This window comes from Haliotis rubra, unplaced genomic scaffold (assembly GCF_003918875.1).
Source record: "Haliotis rubra isolate DU_JTF1 unplaced genomic scaffold, ASM391887v1 Scf457, whole genome shotgun sequence".
In the NCBI taxonomy this organism is placed as follows: domain Eukaryota; kingdom Metazoa; phylum Mollusca; class Gastropoda; order Lepetellida; family Haliotidae; genus Haliotis; species Haliotis rubra.
The window spans coordinates 869,820-888,221 of record NW_025767143.1 but is presented as its reverse complement, the minus strand read 5'-3'; the positions used below and the strand labels follow the sequence as shown (position 1 = coordinate 888,221).

The following is an 18,402-nucleotide window of genomic DNA, read 5'->3' as shown; positions in this document are numbered from 1 at the left end:
TCCCTGTGTCTGGAGGTAGAGGATGGTGATAGTCTCCCTGTTTCTGGAGACTGAGGATGGTGACAGTCTTCCTGTGTCTTGAGGTAGAGGATGGTGACAATCTCCTTGTGTCTGAAGGTAGAGAATGGTGACAGTCCTCCTGTGTCTTAAGGTAGAGGATGGTGACAATCTCCTTGTGTCTGGAGGTAGAGAATGGTGATAGTCTCCCTGTGTCTGGAGGTAGAGGATGGTGACAGTCTCCCTGTGTCTGGAGGTAGAGTATGGTGATAGTCTTCCTGTGTCATGAGGTAGAGGATGGTGACAATCTCCTTGTGTCTGCAGGTAGAGGATGGTGACAGTCTCCCTGTGTCTGGAGGTAGAGGATGGTGACAGTGTCCCTGTGTTTTGAGGTAGAGGATGGTGACAATCTCCTTGTATCTGGAGGTAGAGAATGGTGATAGTCTCCCTGTGTCTGGAGGTAGAGGATGGTGACAGTCTCCCTGTGTCTGGAGGTAGAGTATGGTGATAGTCTTCCTGTGTCATGAGGTAGAGGATGGTGACAATCTCCTTGTGTCTGGAGTTAGAGAATGGTGATAGTCTCCCTGTGTCTGGAGGTAGAGGAAGTTGACAATCTCCCTGTGTCTTGAGGTAGAGGATGGTGACAATCTCCTTGTGTCTCGAGGTAGAGTATGGTGATAGTCTCCCTGTGTCTGGAGGTAGAGAATGGTGATAGTCTCCCTGTGTCTGGAGGTAGAGGATGGTGAGAGTCTCCCTGTGTCTGGAGGTAGAGTATGGTGACAGTATCCCTATGTCTGAAGGTAGAGGATGGTGACAGTCTCCCTGTGTCTGAAGGTAGAGTATGGTGACAGTCTCCATGTGTCTGGAGGTAGAGGATGGTGACAGTCTCCCTGTGTCTGGAGGTAGAGGATTGTGACAGTGTCCCTGTGTCTGAAGGTAGAGGATGGTGACAGTCTCCCTGTGTCTGGAGGCAGAGGATGTTGACAGTCTCCCTGTGTCTTGAGGTAGAGGATGGTGACAGTCTCCCTGTGTCTGGAGGTAGAGGATGGTGACAGTCTCCCTGTGTCTGGAGGTAGAGGATGGTGACAGTGTCCCTGTGTTTTGAGGTAGAGGATGGTGACAATCTCCTTGTGTCTGGAGGTAGAGAATGGTGATAGTCTCCCTGTGTCTGGAGGTAGAGGATGGTGACAGTCTCCCTGTGTCTGGAGGTAGAGTATGGTGATAGTCTTCCTGTGTCATGAGGTAGAGGATGGTGACAATCTCCTTGTGTCTGGAGGTAGAGAATGGTGATAGTCTCCCTGTGTCTGGAGGTAGAGGAAGTTGACAATCTCCCTGTGTCTTGAGGTAGAGGATGGTGACAATCTCCTTGTGTCTCGAGGTAGAGTATGGTGATAGTCTCCCTGTGTCTGGAGGTAGAGAATGGTGATAGTCTCCCTGTGTCTGGAGGTAGAGGATGGTGAGAGTCTCCCTGTGTCTGGAGGTAGAGTATGGTGACAGTATCCCTATGTCTGAAGGTAGAGGATGGTGACAGTCTCCCTGTGTCTGAAGGTAGAGTATGGTGACAGTCTCCATGTGTCTGAAGGTAGAGGATGGTGACAGTCTCCCTGTGTCTGGAGGCAGAGGATGTTGACAGTCTCCCTGTGTCTTGAGGTAGAGGATGGTGACAGTCTCCCTGTGTCTGGAGGTAGAGGATGGTGACAGTCTCCCTGTGTCTGGAGGTAGAGGATGGTGACAGTCTCCCTGTGTCTGGAGGTAGAGGATATTGACAGTCTCCCTGTGTCTGGGGAGAGGACGGTGACAGTCTCCCTGTGTCTGGAGGTAGAGGATGGTGACAGTCTCCTTGTCTGGGGAGAGAGGTGTGGGAAGATCACTGACAGGTAGGGCTGAGTGAATATTTATCAGCTTTAATAAGCAGTTTGAACACTGTAGCTAATTGAGTTGAAATGTTTGTCATTTACTCAATAGTTGTGACAGGGAAAAGAGTCTGGCTTCTGTATTTTTGGACAGGATATGACCATGTGTAGCAGGTTCAAATCAATCTCAATAAATTCTTTCTGGTGTGGCTTCATCTGAGGCCCTGGGTCTTGATTTAGCGCTAAGATAGTCGTAAGTTAATGTTAATGTATGGCACTTACGACTATCCTAGCGCTAAGAGAGCTTCGAAAATCTAGGCCCTGGTCACATCATGTGATGTGGGCCTGACCTGTTTCCAAGATTAAGTCACCTGGTCCAGGTCCCACTCTGGAATGATCTATGACGGGACTGAATCCCAAGGCCTGCATTAATTGTACACCTGGCTTCTCAAAAGGAAATGACTTATTGACATCTTTCATCACAAATACAGTTGATAAATATATTTTGCAAGTATGATGAATAACAAAGGGCACATCGTTACATGATGTTCAGATTTCTCAGGTATTTTGAGTTAAAGAAATAGATTTAAAAATGTCTAAAATTCCAACAGACCTTTGTACTGTACCATCCAAAATGAGAAGCAGAATGTGCAAGACGTGGAAGCTTTTGGTGCTTTTGTATTTATACACTACAGCGACTTGTGGTGTTGTATTTATACACTACAGCGACTTGTGGTGTTGTATTTATACACTACAGCGACTTGTGGTGTTGTATTCATACACTACAGCGACTTGTGGTGTTGTATTTATACACTACAGCGACTTGTGGTGTTGTATTTATACACTACAGCGACTTGTGGTGTTGTATTTATACACTACATCGACTTGTGGTGTTGTATTCATACACTACATCGACTTGTGGTGTTGTAATGAATTGGTAATGAATTCTCATTTAAATATGTTCAGTGAGTTGTCAATTTACATTTAGCATGGATGTTGAAGTCTTTGCTAGTTTCACGTAGCCAAACCTACATTAAATCTTCACTGCAAATAAGGTGACCATACTCATGATTTGATATGTGCAGTGTCTACCAATTGTCTGCACTTCCATGTAACCCTGCTGCCAAAAGAATACACTGACAACAAAAGTTGATAGAATGAGCCTGTGGGAACCTGTTTTATACATGTTACTTGCTTTCCCTGTAAGCTGGTTAGTCAGAACTGAAGAACTGAACTTGGTGCAAGCCTCACTGTAGGACCAACATGCTGCTAATCATTCAGTTTTGAAATGTTTCAGTTTATTTGACCACATTACTATAGTAGTTTATAATACAGGGTTCGAATAAGGGAACCGCTTTTAGCATTTGTTTTTGTCAATCAAAAAACTCCAAAACCTTTGGCAGCTCCTTTGATTGTATCATGATCACGGGATTATGTGACCCCTCTTTGAACATGGCTGACATATTGTCAGTGTCATCTTGTGCCCATTTCTACAGAGCTCGGGCTCAGACTAGTGACTAAGTCGCAGATTGTCATATGATTTTTGCCAGATTACATGTTTAAGGTTTTTTACTTTCTAAAACCAAGTGTTTCTGGGGCTACTGCCTTTTCTACTGAGATTACAACAAAGGCCATTGAGCTGTAACTTTACTGGAAGGATCCCAACGGGGGTATTTCTACAAACTGCACAGAATTTAGTATTTAAGAAAGAGGAGGATATTGTAGTGTTTCGTTTAACTCAGCATTAAACAGGTGTTGTTCCCATGTCCTGTACCTCACAAACTCATTTCCAGTGTAACTCACCATGACATAGTTGTTCCCATGTCCTGTACCTCACAGTCTCATTTCCAGTGTAACTCACCATGACATAGTTGTTCCCATGTCCTGTACCTCACAGTCTCATTTCCAGTGTAACTCACCATGACATAGTTGTTCCCATGTCCTGTACCTCACAGTCTCATTTCCAGCGTAACTCACCATGACATAGTTGTTCCCATGTCCTGTACCTCACAATCTCATTTCCAGTGTAACTCACCATGACATAGTTGTTCCTATGTCCTGTACCTCACAGTCTCATTTCCAGTGTAACTCACCATGACATAGTTGTTCCCATGTCCTGTACCTCACAATCTCATTTCCAGTGTAACTCACCATGACATAGTTGTTCCTATGTCCTGTACCTCACAATCTCATTTCCAGTGTAACTCCAGTGTAACTCACCATGACATAGTTGTTGCCATGTCCTGTACCTCACAATCTCATTTCCAGTGTAACTCCAGTGTAACTCACCATGACATAGTTGTTCCCATGTCCTGTACCTCACAGTCTCATTTCCAGTGTAACTCACCATGACATAGTTGTTGCCATGTCCTGTACCTCACAGTCTCATTTCCAGTGTAACTCACCATGACATAGTTGTTCCCATGTCCTGTACCTCACAGTCTCATTTCCAGTGTAACTCACCATGACATAGTTGTTCCCATGTCCTGTACCTCACAGTCTCATTTCCAGTGTAACTCACCATGACATAGTTGTTCCCATGTCCTGTACCTCACAGTCTCATTTCCAGTGTAACTCACCATGACATAGTTGTTCCCATGTCCTGTACCTCACAATCTCATTTCCAGTGTAACTCACCATGACATAGTTGTTCCTATGTCCTGTACCTCACAATCTCATTTCCAGTGTAACTCCAGTGTAACTCACCATGACATAGTTGTTGCCATGTCCTGTACCTCACAATCTCATTTCCAGTGTAACTCCAGTGTAACTCACCATGACATAGTTGTTCCCATGTCCTGTACCTCACAGTCTCATTTCCAGTGTAACTCACCATGACATAGTTGTTCCTATGTCCTGTACCTCACAATCTCATTTCCAGTGTAACTCACCATGACATAGTTGTTCCTATGTCCTGTACCTCACAGTCTCATTTCCAGTGTAACTCACCATGACACCATGACATAGTTGTTCCCATGTCCTGTACCTCACAGTCTCATTTCCAGTGTAACTCACCATGACATAGTTGTTCCCATGTCCTGTACCTCACAGTCTCATTTCCAGTGTAACTCACCATGACATAGTTGTTCCCATGTCCTGTACCTCACAATCTCATTTCCAGTGTAACTCACCATGACATAGTTGTTCCTATGTCCTGTACCTCACAATCTCATTTCCAGTGTAACTCCAGTGTAACTCACCATGACATAGTTGTTGCCATGTCCTGTACCTCACAATCTCATTTCCAGTGTAACTCCAGTGTAACTCACCATGACATAGTTGTTCCCATGTCCTGTACCTCACAGTCTCATTTCCAGTGTAACTCACCATGACATAGTTGTTGCCATGTCCTGTACCTCACAGTCTCATTTCCAGTGTAACTCACCATGACATAGTTGTTCCCATGTCCTGTACCTCACAGTCTCATTTCCAGTGTAACTCACAATGACATAGTTGTTCCCATGTCCTGTACCTCACAGTCTCATTTCCAGTGTAACTCACCATGACATAGTTGTTCCCATGTCCTGTACCTCACAGTCTCATTTCCAGTGTAACTCACCATGACATAGTTGTTGCCATGTCCTGTACCTCACAGTCCCATTTCCAGTGTAACTCACCATGACATAGTTGTTCCCATGTCCTGTACCTCACAGTCTCATTTCCAGTGTAACTCACCATGACATAGTTGTTCCTATGTCCTGTACCTCACAATCTCATTTCCAGTGTAACTCACCATGACATAGTTGTTCCTATGTCCTGTACCTCACAGTCTCATTTCCAGTGTAACTCACCATGACACCATGACATAGTTGTTCCCATGTCCTGTACCTCACAGTCTCATTTCCAGTGTAACTCACCATGACATAGTTGTTCCCATGTCCTGTACCTCACAGTCTCATTTCCAGTGTAACTCACCATGACATAGTTGTTCCCTTGTCCTGTACCTCACAGTCTCATTTCCAGTGTAACTCACCATGACATAGTTGTTCCCATGTCCTGTACCTCAGTCTCATTTCCAGTGTAACTCACCATGACATAGTTGTTCCCATGTCCTGTACCTCACAGTCTCATTTCCAGTGTAACTCACCATGACATAGTTGTTCCCTTGTCCTGTACCTCACAATCTCATTTCCAGTGTGACTCACCATGACATAGTTGTTCCCTTGTCCTGTACCTCACAGTCTCATTTCCAGTGTAACTCACCTTGACATAGTTGTTCCCACTCACTCACTCTATGAAAGACTGGTTTGTCAAAGCCGGTATTACTGCACTTGGATGGAGAGACAGAGCTACCTGCTGACAACAGGGTATGATAGATAAAATATAAATCTTCCTGAATATAGAATCCTTAAGAAGTGTACAACTCCCTCACTTACTCACAATATCAACCCGTGGTTTGTCAAAGCTAGAGAATCGTTATATTGTTACTCCTTGGTGTAGATGAGAGGTCGCTTACTGACAACATGGCATCTCATACAAGACATCAATCTTACTGAAGACAGACCCCTTATTTAGCGGACAGCTCACTCACTCACTCAACCACTCACACTATCAGCACTGGTTTGTCGAAGCTAGATTTAATTACAGAGGATCGTGATACTGTTACCCATTGGTGTAGATAAAAGGTCACTAACTGACAACATGCCATCTCATATAAGACTTAAATCTTACTGAAGACAGACCCTTTATTTAGCGGACAGCTCACTCACTCACTCACTCACTCACTCACTCACTTTATCAACCACTCACTCACTGATTCATTCACTCACTCACACACTCACTTATTCATTCACTCTATCAAAGACTGGTTTGTCAAAGCCTATATCATTGCCATTTACTGCAGATACAAAGTTGTGTACTAACTACAGGGTATTGTGTAACAGGCATCTGTAATAGATAGCCTTCCTGAGGAAAGATATCCCACCAAGTGGACAGCTCCCTCAAGCCGTCACTCACTCACTCACTAACTCATTCTATCAAAGACTGGTTTGTCAAAGCCGGTATATTACCGTACTTGGATGGAGATACAAAGCTACCTAATGACAACATGGTATCATAGATATAAACCTAATATAAACCTTGCTAAATATAGAATGCTTAATAAGTGTACAACTCCCTCACTCACTCACACTACCAACCACTGATTTGTCGAGGCTACATTCAAGTACCGATATCATTGCACTTTGACGGAGATAAATAAATTGACGAGGTGACAGAAACCGAGTTTTTACAAAGTTCTCAAAAGAAGACAACGACGTGTATGCACAAGCTCAAAGAAAGGGCGGTAACTCCGCTTGGCTTCAAACTGGGCCATTATGAGAGGCGGCAATACTTTTTGTTATTCTGACTGACTGATTGACTGACCGAGTTTTGGTTTTACGCCGCTTTTAGCAATATTCCAGCAACATCCCGGCGGGGAGCACCAGAAATGGGCTTCACACATTGTACCCATGTGGGATTCGAACCTGGGTCTTCGGCGTGACGAGCCAACGCTTTAACCATGTTATTCTGACAAATCAAACTGATAAGCAATAAATATATGATGCTATCCGAGACTTCCTTGTATGTGTAATCTTTGTTGTAGTGGGAAATTTAGAGCGTTCTGGTCTTATACCTATACGAATAAGTAAACATCCAATATTTAGATGTTAAAACACAACGAAATGTATTAACTCAACATCAAAGTGAAGGGGATTAGCGTTTGCTGTAATATATGAACACATCTGATGTACCAGCAGCACATATACCTCAAGTTCGGACCCTCTTTAACAACGGGCCCTCACTCGCCAAACTATCTGTTAAGATACGTTCTCGGCCATTTGTCCATATTTCGTCCATTCTGTGTTTGAACCCCAAACAGGCCCCCTGTTGTAGGTGTCTCTGCGCGTACCTTAATGCATGAATGCTTGTGATATTTGTGCCACATCAGGTGGGGTGGTACCAGGACATGTTCCACAAGTTTGCAAACTCTATAACAACAAGCCCGCACTCTCCAAACCATCTATAAAAAGACACTTTCGGCCATTTTGTCGATATTTCGGCCATTCTGTGTTTGAACCCCAAACAGGCCCCCTGTTGTGGGTGTGTTATTGTTTGGTGTAATGCATGAATACATGTGATATTTGTGCCACATCAGGCTGGATGGTTCTAGTACATGTTCCTCAAGTTTGGACGCCCTTTTACCAAAGGCCCGCAGTCTCCAAACCACCTTTAAAGAGACATTTTCGGCCATTTTGTCCATATTTCGGCCATTCTGTGTTTGAATCCCAAACAGGCTCAGTGCTCTATACGCCTTTGCGTTTGCTGTAATGCATGAATACAACCGATATTTGTTCCACATCTGGTTGGATGGTACCAGCACATATTAACGTTGGATGCTCATGCAAACGAGCTCACTCACTTTATCAACCACAGTCTTTTTGAGGATGTTTTTTTGTCTTTTTATATAGAGATAATTCCACTTATTGACAAGAGAGTATCATACATAAAACATAAGTCTTACTGAAGATAGAACCCTTGTAACGTGGACAAGCCACAACCTCAATCACACAAAATATCAACCACTGGTTTGTCGAGGATGGAGTTCCGTGATATTGTCACTTTTTATGTAGATACAAGGTCACCTGACACAGTGTTCTGAAAGTGCCACTCTGCAACTTCGGCTAGCAGTCTTTTCAATGTGTACATGTATTTTACAGATTTGTTCTAATGTTTTTGCAGTGGTAAACCTAATGGGTTATAATTATATTTATCAAATCTACTTACTAGGTGACAGACACCGAATTTTCACCAAGTTCTCAAAAGAAGAAAGTGAGGTGTATGCACAAGCACAATGGAAGGGCGACAACTCTGCTTGGCTTCACACAGGGCCATCGATGTGTGGCGCTAATGCCTTTCGTTATTCTGACAAATCAAAATGATAAGAAATAAATAGATGACCCTATCTGAGAATTATATTCAGACGTTGCATTTCTCTGCATTTACTTATATGTGTAATCTTGCTTGTATTAGGACATTTAGAGAGTTCTGCTCCTATACTTAAGTGCTAAGAATAATTGAATGTAAGATATTTAGATTTTATACACACCGAAATTGTTTAAAGTGAAGATTGAAGGGGATTATCGTTTGCTGTAATCAATGATAGAACTGTTTTTTGTGCCACATCAGGTTTGGATGCTCTGTGACAAGGGGCATGCACTCTCCAAACGACCTGTAGAGAGACATATTCGGCCATTTTGTTGATATTTCGTCCATTCTGTGTTTTAACGCCTAACATGCTCACTGCTCTCTGTGCCTTGCGTTTCCTGTAATGTATGAATACATGTGATACCTGACAGGGCATCGTGGATAGAACATAAATCTCTCTGAAGATAAAACCCTTATCAAGTGGACAGCTCACTCATTCACTCACTATATCAACCACTGATTTGTCGAAGCTAGATTTAATTACCGAGTTTGTTCCTCTTCATTGTAGAGACAAGGCCACTTTCTGCCAACAGGGTGTCGAATATGAAGAATAGTCTTTCTGAAGATAGAACCTTATCAAGTGGACAACTCCCTTCCCTCACTTTATCAACCACTGGTTTGTGGAGGATGGGTTTTATTTCAGAAGACCGTGATATTACTTCGTCCCAACACAGTATTCTGAGCAGTGGGTGCCACCATGTAACCACGGCTATAAGTCTTCTCAGCAACGACAAGCAGTTACACAATTGTTCCAATGGATAATACAATGGTGAAAAACTACTGGGGTACAATTGTAACTATCAAATTTCTGTATACTGGTTGGAGGTAAGCTTTGGTGACATTTGGCTGAATATGGGAGTCACTTGTAGTAACTGCTTCCTCCGTTTCTAGAGAGGTTTTCCGATTGCATTCGTATGACCGCTCCTTTCATCTATCTATCTATCTGTCTATCTATCTGTCTGTCGATCTGTCTGTCTGTCTATCTATCTATCTATTTATCTATCCAACCAACCATCCATCCATCCATCCATTCATCCAACCATCAATCCATCCATCCACCTACCTATCTACCCAGCCGTCCATCCATCCATCTATGTATCTATCCATCTATCTTTCTATCTCACAATGTATTTTGATACCTTTGCTATCAGTTGTCATGTCCTCGTACATTGTTGTTTGTGATACATAGAGAATCTCACCCAAGTGTCTTCTGATATCAATTATATCAACACGAGTTGATAAAGTTACAAATATCCGAGGCTTGCCGAGGATATTTTTACTTTATCAACGAGTGTTGATATATTTCATATCAGAAGACACGAGGGTGAGATTATATTTATCATCCAAAATCACTCTTCATTAATTTTCAATGAAAAATGTTCATCTCTGAACATGGTACTGCCATTAGATTTGCAGTGCAGCGATGTCATAGCATTGTGATGTCATCAAGTACATGACGTCATAGCATTGTCAGGGCATTGTACAAAATCTACTGTCAAAACGATATCTCCTAGGAGATATCGTTTGATCTCACACAAGCGATATCTCCTGTGGAACACAGTTTTGGATGATAAATTGTTTTACTTATGTATATGAATACGGAAAGCTTTTATGCCTTCTTTAATGTGTGTGATACTTGGCGAAATAATGTAATTCAAAAGAAATTAAATACTGGAATACTTTTACCGTGAATAAATACGTAAAGAAGTCCCAATTTATGCCAACATGATACCTAAGTTCATAAGTTGCAGGCTTTGGTATTGCGGCAATAATACCATCTCAACATGATGTGGGGACTTCACCATTAGCAGAACATAACGAGAAATGTTTAAGCATTTATTGAATTACATATTACCTTTTAACTGCTTCAGCAGGGACAGGACTTACCCGGGCAACTTTCATCGCCTTGTCTTTGTTTCGCATTTTAGGAGGCATTAGACTTGCAAAAGTCTCCGAGACAATAACTGATAGCTTTTGGCAATAATCTTTAAGAATAAAATAGCTAATCAGAAAGCACTGTCACTATTAAAGGACTGGCTTCCATAGATGCGTTGTCCATTTATCTAGACTTGACTAGTAAAAGGTAGAATTGGACCAGTACACTGCCTTGGAGCAAGATTAACGATGGATAAGGCGTTGATTTTTACCCCGGCGACTTATATCACCTTGTCTTTCTTTCGCCTTATACGAGAGATTACACCTGCACAAGTCTCTTGTACAATGGTAATTAGCTTTCGCATTGTAATAGTCTTGAAGAATAATATTATTAATCAGAACATGCTGTAACTATTAAAGACTGGAATCCTTAGATGTAGTGAACGCTTATCTATATTTGCATATTATAAAGGTAGAATTACGTGCACTATAGAGCCTTGGATCAAGGCTAAGGACGGATAGTGGAGACTGGTTGTTCTGTGGCGTCCATATGCTATATTGACTGTATAGTCCACATTTTGTCCAGTAGTCCAAGAGTTCAAAGTAACTTTTGTAGTTATTGGTAATTTCTGGAAGGTGAACATCTAAAGGTTTATTTGGAATCTTAATATAAACTGTTGCCTAAATTCTAAAAATACTGATCATATATCAAACGGATTTGTTGCTCAAGGATTAAAAATTTCAAAAATAACAGAAAACCGAGTTTCCTTAATTTCCCCCAAACAAAACAGACAGAGAGGTATATAACATGACAGAAAGGGGTATAACTCCGTCAGGCCTCAAACTGAACCATTTATGTGTGGCGGTAACACTGTTAATATCAGTAATATATAGATGACCCTATCTGAGACTTAAATTCAGTCGGACCATTTCACTGCATCCACCTGTATGTGTAATTGATCTGGCATGCTTGGGAAATTTTGAGAGTTCTAGTCCTATATTCAAGTGTAAAGAAAATCCAATAATCCGATATTTAAATTCTGAAACGCACACAAAATTTGTTTTTTCAATGTCAAGGTGAGGATCGAAGGGTATGTGCACACTTGTGCGGTGTTATTCAGGGGTGGGGAGTGGGGGTGGGTTTTGGGGGTGGGGATCATGTGAAGGGGTCATGTGATTTGGAAAATACAGTATCATTAATTAACAAGGCAGGTTGAAATTGTTCGTGTGAATAAGAAGGGGCACAATTGCAATCTTATCAACTTATGTAAAGATATGCAGCTTATATACTGGTCTGGATATATATTTTTATACATATTTATTTGGAGAGCAAGTGTTGTTCAAACAGTCTGTAGCTTACATGTGTTTACGGATGCAATACACCGACCAAGTAGTTCATAGTGGCGGAAACATAGGACTTTCAAAACAAGACACCTACCATCTTGTCTCTGAAAAGTACATGTTTACAGAAAAGAATAACAGTTTCCAAATCATACTCATAAAGTAAAATAAAAGGAGACTTGAGATTTTTTTCCTTGTCAGAAACTGTAATAACCTGGGCTTGTCACATCATGTAGACTTCCATGGGCTGCACTGGGTATGTCTGTTTCAGGGTGTGTATGACAGACTCTGTCAGTGTGGTTGTGACTGACGGGACACTTTTATACCCCAGAGTAATATCTGACAAATTTGATCTCTTTGCAGATTTATAGGTGAGGGTGTTCTCTTGCTCTTATGCATGTTGATCTACTTCCTGTCGCCAAGGAAACCAGCTTTCCTGATGAGGGTGTGTTCAAATCTGGAAATTCTGCGACCGCCTAAATAAACCTTTAATATTTCTGCAGAGCTTATCTTTATAATTACCGTGAACACTCTCGCCATGTACACGTGATACAGTGACAGTTGATTCCTAAATATAATAAAATGAGCCAAGGGGCTGTTGACAATTTTTCCTGAAACTGTGGTATTCTGAACTTGACATATATTCTAGACTTGCATGGGCTGTATTGGGTATATTAGATTATAGGTACACTAGGTGTGCTGGTCCCAGATCTCTAGTGAGACACATCCTTAGGGCTTACAGGACGAACATAGGTACCCAGCAATCTCACATTGTTATAAGAGGCGAAGTACCGACTGGGTTATTTACCGGGTGCCATCATAGAGCTTGAATATTGAAAAATGACAATAACACAGTTATAACGATGCCAAGATTGTGGTCTGTTATCACACACATGAGTATTTTCTCACTGTGTTTTAATGTGCCATGCTTAGGGACCGTCTATAACTTATTGCTAGGGGGTTGATGATGAGTTATATGTAGAAGTATCTGCGATGTGAATGACCCACCTAAAATTTATGTTAATGACACACCTTGCATGCCATGTACAAAATCAATGACACCCCACCATAATTTCTTAGCATAAATTTTATATATTGCTATGTACAAAATTCAAGAGTCCCCTTCCCCAAATTACCCAAAACTAAATGGGTGACGCCGCCTGAAAATCACCACCATCATTACCCGCCCCCACCCCACACCCCTAGCAATAAATTATTAACGGTCCTATAGCGTGAAGAATATATGATTACATATGAATGGAAATAGTAACAATGTCCCACTGAACTGTCAAAGACAGCTCCCAACTCAACATCATGGGGGAAGGGTGTTGGTGAGGGTGTCTGAGTCCTCCTTATGAAGACACCCGGTGTGTATCAGTGGGACAGATATACACTGATGAATGTGGGCGATGGTGAAACACTGTTTCTGGAAATACGAACAAGCGCTGAAACTTGATTCTGTGAAGATTGTCATCACTGTATCAACCAATCAGAAGACACCTAGACATGCGCACTGGCACAGTCATTCCAGTTTTGGCGCGACTATAAAAGATTGAGAATGCGGCTGTGTTTCAATCCGCTGGTTCACTTCGATCAGAGAACAGCAACAATATTAATGCCACGAGCAGGGGAATTTCGTCGGGGTCTGTCGGTCTAGCCAAGGGAAAGTCCCTGCCTCTGTCCCTTCTTGTCCAGATTTGTACACCTATACGCCTCCAACGAAGATGGCCTCACCACGTCGCGTGACCTCTTCGAAGAATACAAAGCCAGGGTGAATGCGTGGACAACTGACAAGAACCTACAGAAGATCGCCGCCAGGTTACAAGCCTTCACTTGTCAGTTCAAGGTGGTCGCCATCAATACAGGCTTTGCCTCCATGGACACTCCATATCGTATCTCACAGGTTACGTTCGGTCGAAATTTGGGGGGAGGGGACCGGGATATTTTGGCAGAACCTTTGGGTTATTCGTTAAGGGGGTATGCTACCCGTAGGGCAGTGCAGGAGAGGGAAAGGAGGGGGATTACAGATTACGGCCCATTTATTGCACCTGTCAGTACCAAAATTGGGAAAGGGGTTTTTGCTTCACGTACAGGGCGGGGAAGGATGTGTGTCCAACTCATACCTAGCGGGGAGGTAGAGGACAGGTTGCGGGAGTATGACAGGCACAATTTGTCTTATCGGTTCATTTACATGGCTTGGGCTCATGGTGATGAGAAAATGGTTTTGGACGGCCATCGGAATTCTCAGGGTGATCGTATTCACCCCGATCAAAATGTGGGGGGTACCATGAACCACTGCTCTGAGTCTCCAAATTGTAAGATTAGGCGGGATAATTTGGGGTGCTGGTGCGGAGCTGACGTGGAATTATGGTGACTACCGGCGCGGACTCGAACCCTTCATGAGAGACACCTGACATGTACCCCCAACGGCCCTTATCCCAAAAGATAACTTCATGCATGACTTGAAAGCTTACGTTAAATTGAAAACAGATTTTGAAAGATGCATTGTCACAATTTGTGGAAATATTTCAAAAGAATTAAGCAGAAAAACATGGACACAATTTAACCAGTCTATGGGTTTTACCCGTATATATTTCGTTTATTAACATTTAAAACAGACATTCATTCTTCCAGTCCCACTTCCACAGAAACAATGAGCTTTGAGTAGAGTCAGTGGTCCACAAATAAGGACCCTCTCTATAACAAAACCTCTGAGTCCCACCCCCGACTTGTAATTAGAAGAATATCAAACAGTGGGTCCCTACCTTATACAAACACGAGAAGTTGGATTAACAAGTGTTAACTTTATATTCAAATCACTGGTTTGTCTGGTCCGCCTGTCAAGTGGTTCCAGTGGATCCAGCGGGTCCACTAAGTCTTGCTCATGTTGAAATATAAGAGATGATAACAAAGTCTGACAAAGGACTTGTTTAAACAAGAGGAGCAGAAGAAGATTCACTAATAAAACATAAATAAGAATATCTGTGAATATTCTGCCCTGTACCTAACTGGCACAGACTCAGGTCTAGGTGACTGTGTATGCTCATATAGATATAATATCTAAATATCTAAAAACGAACCATACGTTTCCCGCCAAATGTAAATACCCATGATTGTGTACTCTAGCTGTTTTAACGCCAAGTAAATACTAATCAAAGTGTATGTTCATGTGAGCATCAGCTTCTGCTCTAATAGACATGTGCCAAAACACCAGAATAATGTTGCTGTAAGTAAGCATATATAACGAAACCTGCTAATACAGACTCTTGCGATGAGTGGTCAGCCATCCTGATTATCAAATGTCCTGATTAACGACCTTTGCTATATTGATCAATGTCGATTATTGTTGTTTTTTGTTGTTCTGTATGCAGTTTTATTTCTGATGAAACTGATACATAAAATATTTTAATATTCAAGGCAGTGGTAGCAGACTGGCTGGGATGTTTCCTATTTTTATCTGTAATAATAGATCCCCCCTTAAATATATCAAACATACGATCAGAGCTCCAGATAAGATTAAGCTCTTCTGGGTACTGTATACCCACTGTATTTTTTTGGAGTGGGTATTATGAATGTTGAGTGGGTATTTCATTTTCCGTTACCCACTGCTTTCAAATATGTGCGTATTTCAGTCATTTTACTAAGCAGGTATGTTCTGCCTTATGTCATACCTAATCAAAACCAAGTTAAATATAATGGAAATGATTTCATAAAAAAATCGATCATCCTATACTGACAGTACAACACTAGTCCTATACTAACAGTACAACTTGATAGCAATCGATGTCTTTGTCATTACGCTAGCGAATTTTATAAATATATTCCGTACGCATTTGTTTTAAACTTTTTGCGTATCTAACATTTTAAATGCGTAATTGGTACGCAACAAATATTTTTCAATGCGTAATTGGTACGCAACAAATATTTTTCAATGCGTAATTGGAAATTTTCTATGCGTATTTTACCCGGATACGCAGCTTATCTGGGCCTCTGTACGATCATTCCCAGTTACTTTACACCTATGTATAGTAAATGTAGCTGGCATTAACAAGTGATTCATCAGTTTAAAGTTTTCTGAGGTTTCCTTGACACCATATAAAAGATCTCTATATAATTTCCATATAGGCTATTTTCAACATGAATCTTTGCCCACTTGAAACAAGGAAATCCAAAAGGGTAATAGAAAATGACCAGAAAACATGTACTGCCTCACATTTTTTTCCTTAATATTGATTGTTTAAGACACATATTACATGGTATTATGGAATGTAAAATCTTTCTTTGCAACTGTTTAATATTTATTTTCAGCTGGTAATTCATCCTCAGAAGAAACAGAAAGTACTGTATGTAGTAAGTTATACCAAGTCTTGGCTTTATCATGAATATCAGATGATTAATACCATGGACAGTTGGAAGTCAAACTTCTAAAGAAGTAAACTTCATGTATATGAAAGAAACATTAAAACCAATTGCTTTGCTATGGTATTTGAGTAAAGTTTTTATTTTCTTGGCAAAATGTCAAACCAATGTTTTCTTGAGAAAGTTCCATGCTTGAAAAATTCACCATTTCTCTTGATTACCTGCCAAATATAAACGATACCTGTTTTTTTCCATTCTGCATCAAAATACTTTTTCTGTTTATGTGAACAGTTTTATTATTCCACATAATTTCATTAAATACATGTACCCCGTTGTAAAAGTACATTGCCCATAGATTTGAAATATTCTAATGGAAATATGGAATTTTTACTTTTAATCTTGAAATGTAGAATTACACTGTAATGAAACTGAAATGAGCTAACCGAGACAAATAGAACTCCAATGTGGGTATGTCCAAAAAGTTGCCTCTTAAAAGTATGTTGTAAGCCATACAGTTTAGTGCATTATAAAGATGTGGAAATCTATTTGCTGTAATACCCCAATTTTCATAGCTTTGTGATAAACGATTTTTGATATTTTTCCTGATTTACTTTTCCATATAATGGCAAGTAATTCTATATTTATTGACCTATTGACTTCAATATACTTGAGGAAAGAGGTGCAGCTTGCTTGGTGATTGAGTCTGATAAACCTTCTGATTTACTGATTAACATTCTTTCATAAATTGTTAAATATATTGCATTCCATACATCAAAACGTCGTTTGAATGTTTCTGCTGGTATTTCAATATTGTAATGAAACAAACTGGGTCATTAAGGTCTAACATTATACCAATATATTTGTACCTGGATATGTGGATCGGTTAGACAGCTTTGCATTTTTCTCTAAATATACAAGGTCTACCATAGCGAGAATTAAGTTTACATTGATCAAATTACATTATTGAATGTTGTTATATTGAAATAGATTTAACCTGTCTCCTGCCAGTTATGGTAATACACAAGTTAATACAATGTGTGACGATTGTAGCTACTTTCTCTTGTCCTGCTACATTAATCCTACTAAAATTAAATGAACACAAGACAGAGGGTATGATTTTTGGCACAAGAAACATGTTAGTAAAATCACAACATGTTGAGTTGAAAGTTGGAAACATGGTCATTCAGCCTTCTCTACATGTCAGAAATCTTGGTGTCCTACTCCAACCTGACCTCTCCATGAAGAAACAGATTCTGGATCTGTGCAGAAAATGTTACTTCCATCTCCGTAACATTGGACAGGTCAGACATCTCCTGTCACAGGATGCTGCTGCTGCCCTGGTGAGAACACTGATTCTCTCACGACTTGACTATTGCAACAGCTTGTTGGTTGCAGCTTCACAAGAGTCCATCCAAAAGCTCCAACAAATCCAGAACACAGCTGCCCTCATAGTTACTCTCCAACCAAAACGCTGCCACATCACTCCCATCCTGATGTCTCTTCACTGGCTGCCTATTGAGGCTCGCATGGACTATAAGATCCTTACACTTGCTTATCAGTCCATTCATGGTATTGCACCTGTGTATCTTCAGAACTCCTCTCTCCTTACATGCCAACAAGAACTCTGCGTTCATCCTCGGCTAATCTGCTCTATGTACCAAAGTGGAACCTAAAATCATTTGGCTGCAAGTCTTACCAGAACATGGCATCAGTCAAATGGAATTCCCTCCCTGATGAACTTAAGCTGTCTCCAACCCTTGAAAACTTTAAGTGCCATCTCAAAACCTTTCTTTACAAACAGTTCTATGGACTTTAATAATGCCTTATTGATTGTTAGTGCTATGAGCATACCTGGTGTGGAGTTTGGCGCTATATAAATGGACACATTAATATTATTATTTTTTACAGATTAAAAATTGTATGCAGCAGAGAGGGTTCTGGTGATCCTGGCACAGTCAGGCTGGTAAGGCTCATCATCAGCTCAGGGCCCTTGCCCCCTCTACACGCTGCC

At 41.0% G+C, this 18,402-nt stretch overlaps 1 protein-coding gene across 1 annotated transcript in view; it reads left to right on the top strand.

Moving 5' to 3' along the window:
- The first annotated feature begins 1,739 nt into the window (after positions 1-1,739).
- LOC124290096 (SH3 and multiple ankyrin repeat domains protein 2-like) overlaps positions 1,740-18,402 on the top strand; it is a 44,237-nt gene continuing 27,574 nt past the window's right edge. The window contains exon 1 of the mRNA XM_046726787.1: positions 1,740-1,874. The gene's annotated coding sequence lies outside the window, so the exon portion shown is untranslated. The remainder of the gene's footprint in view (positions 1,875-18,402) is intronic.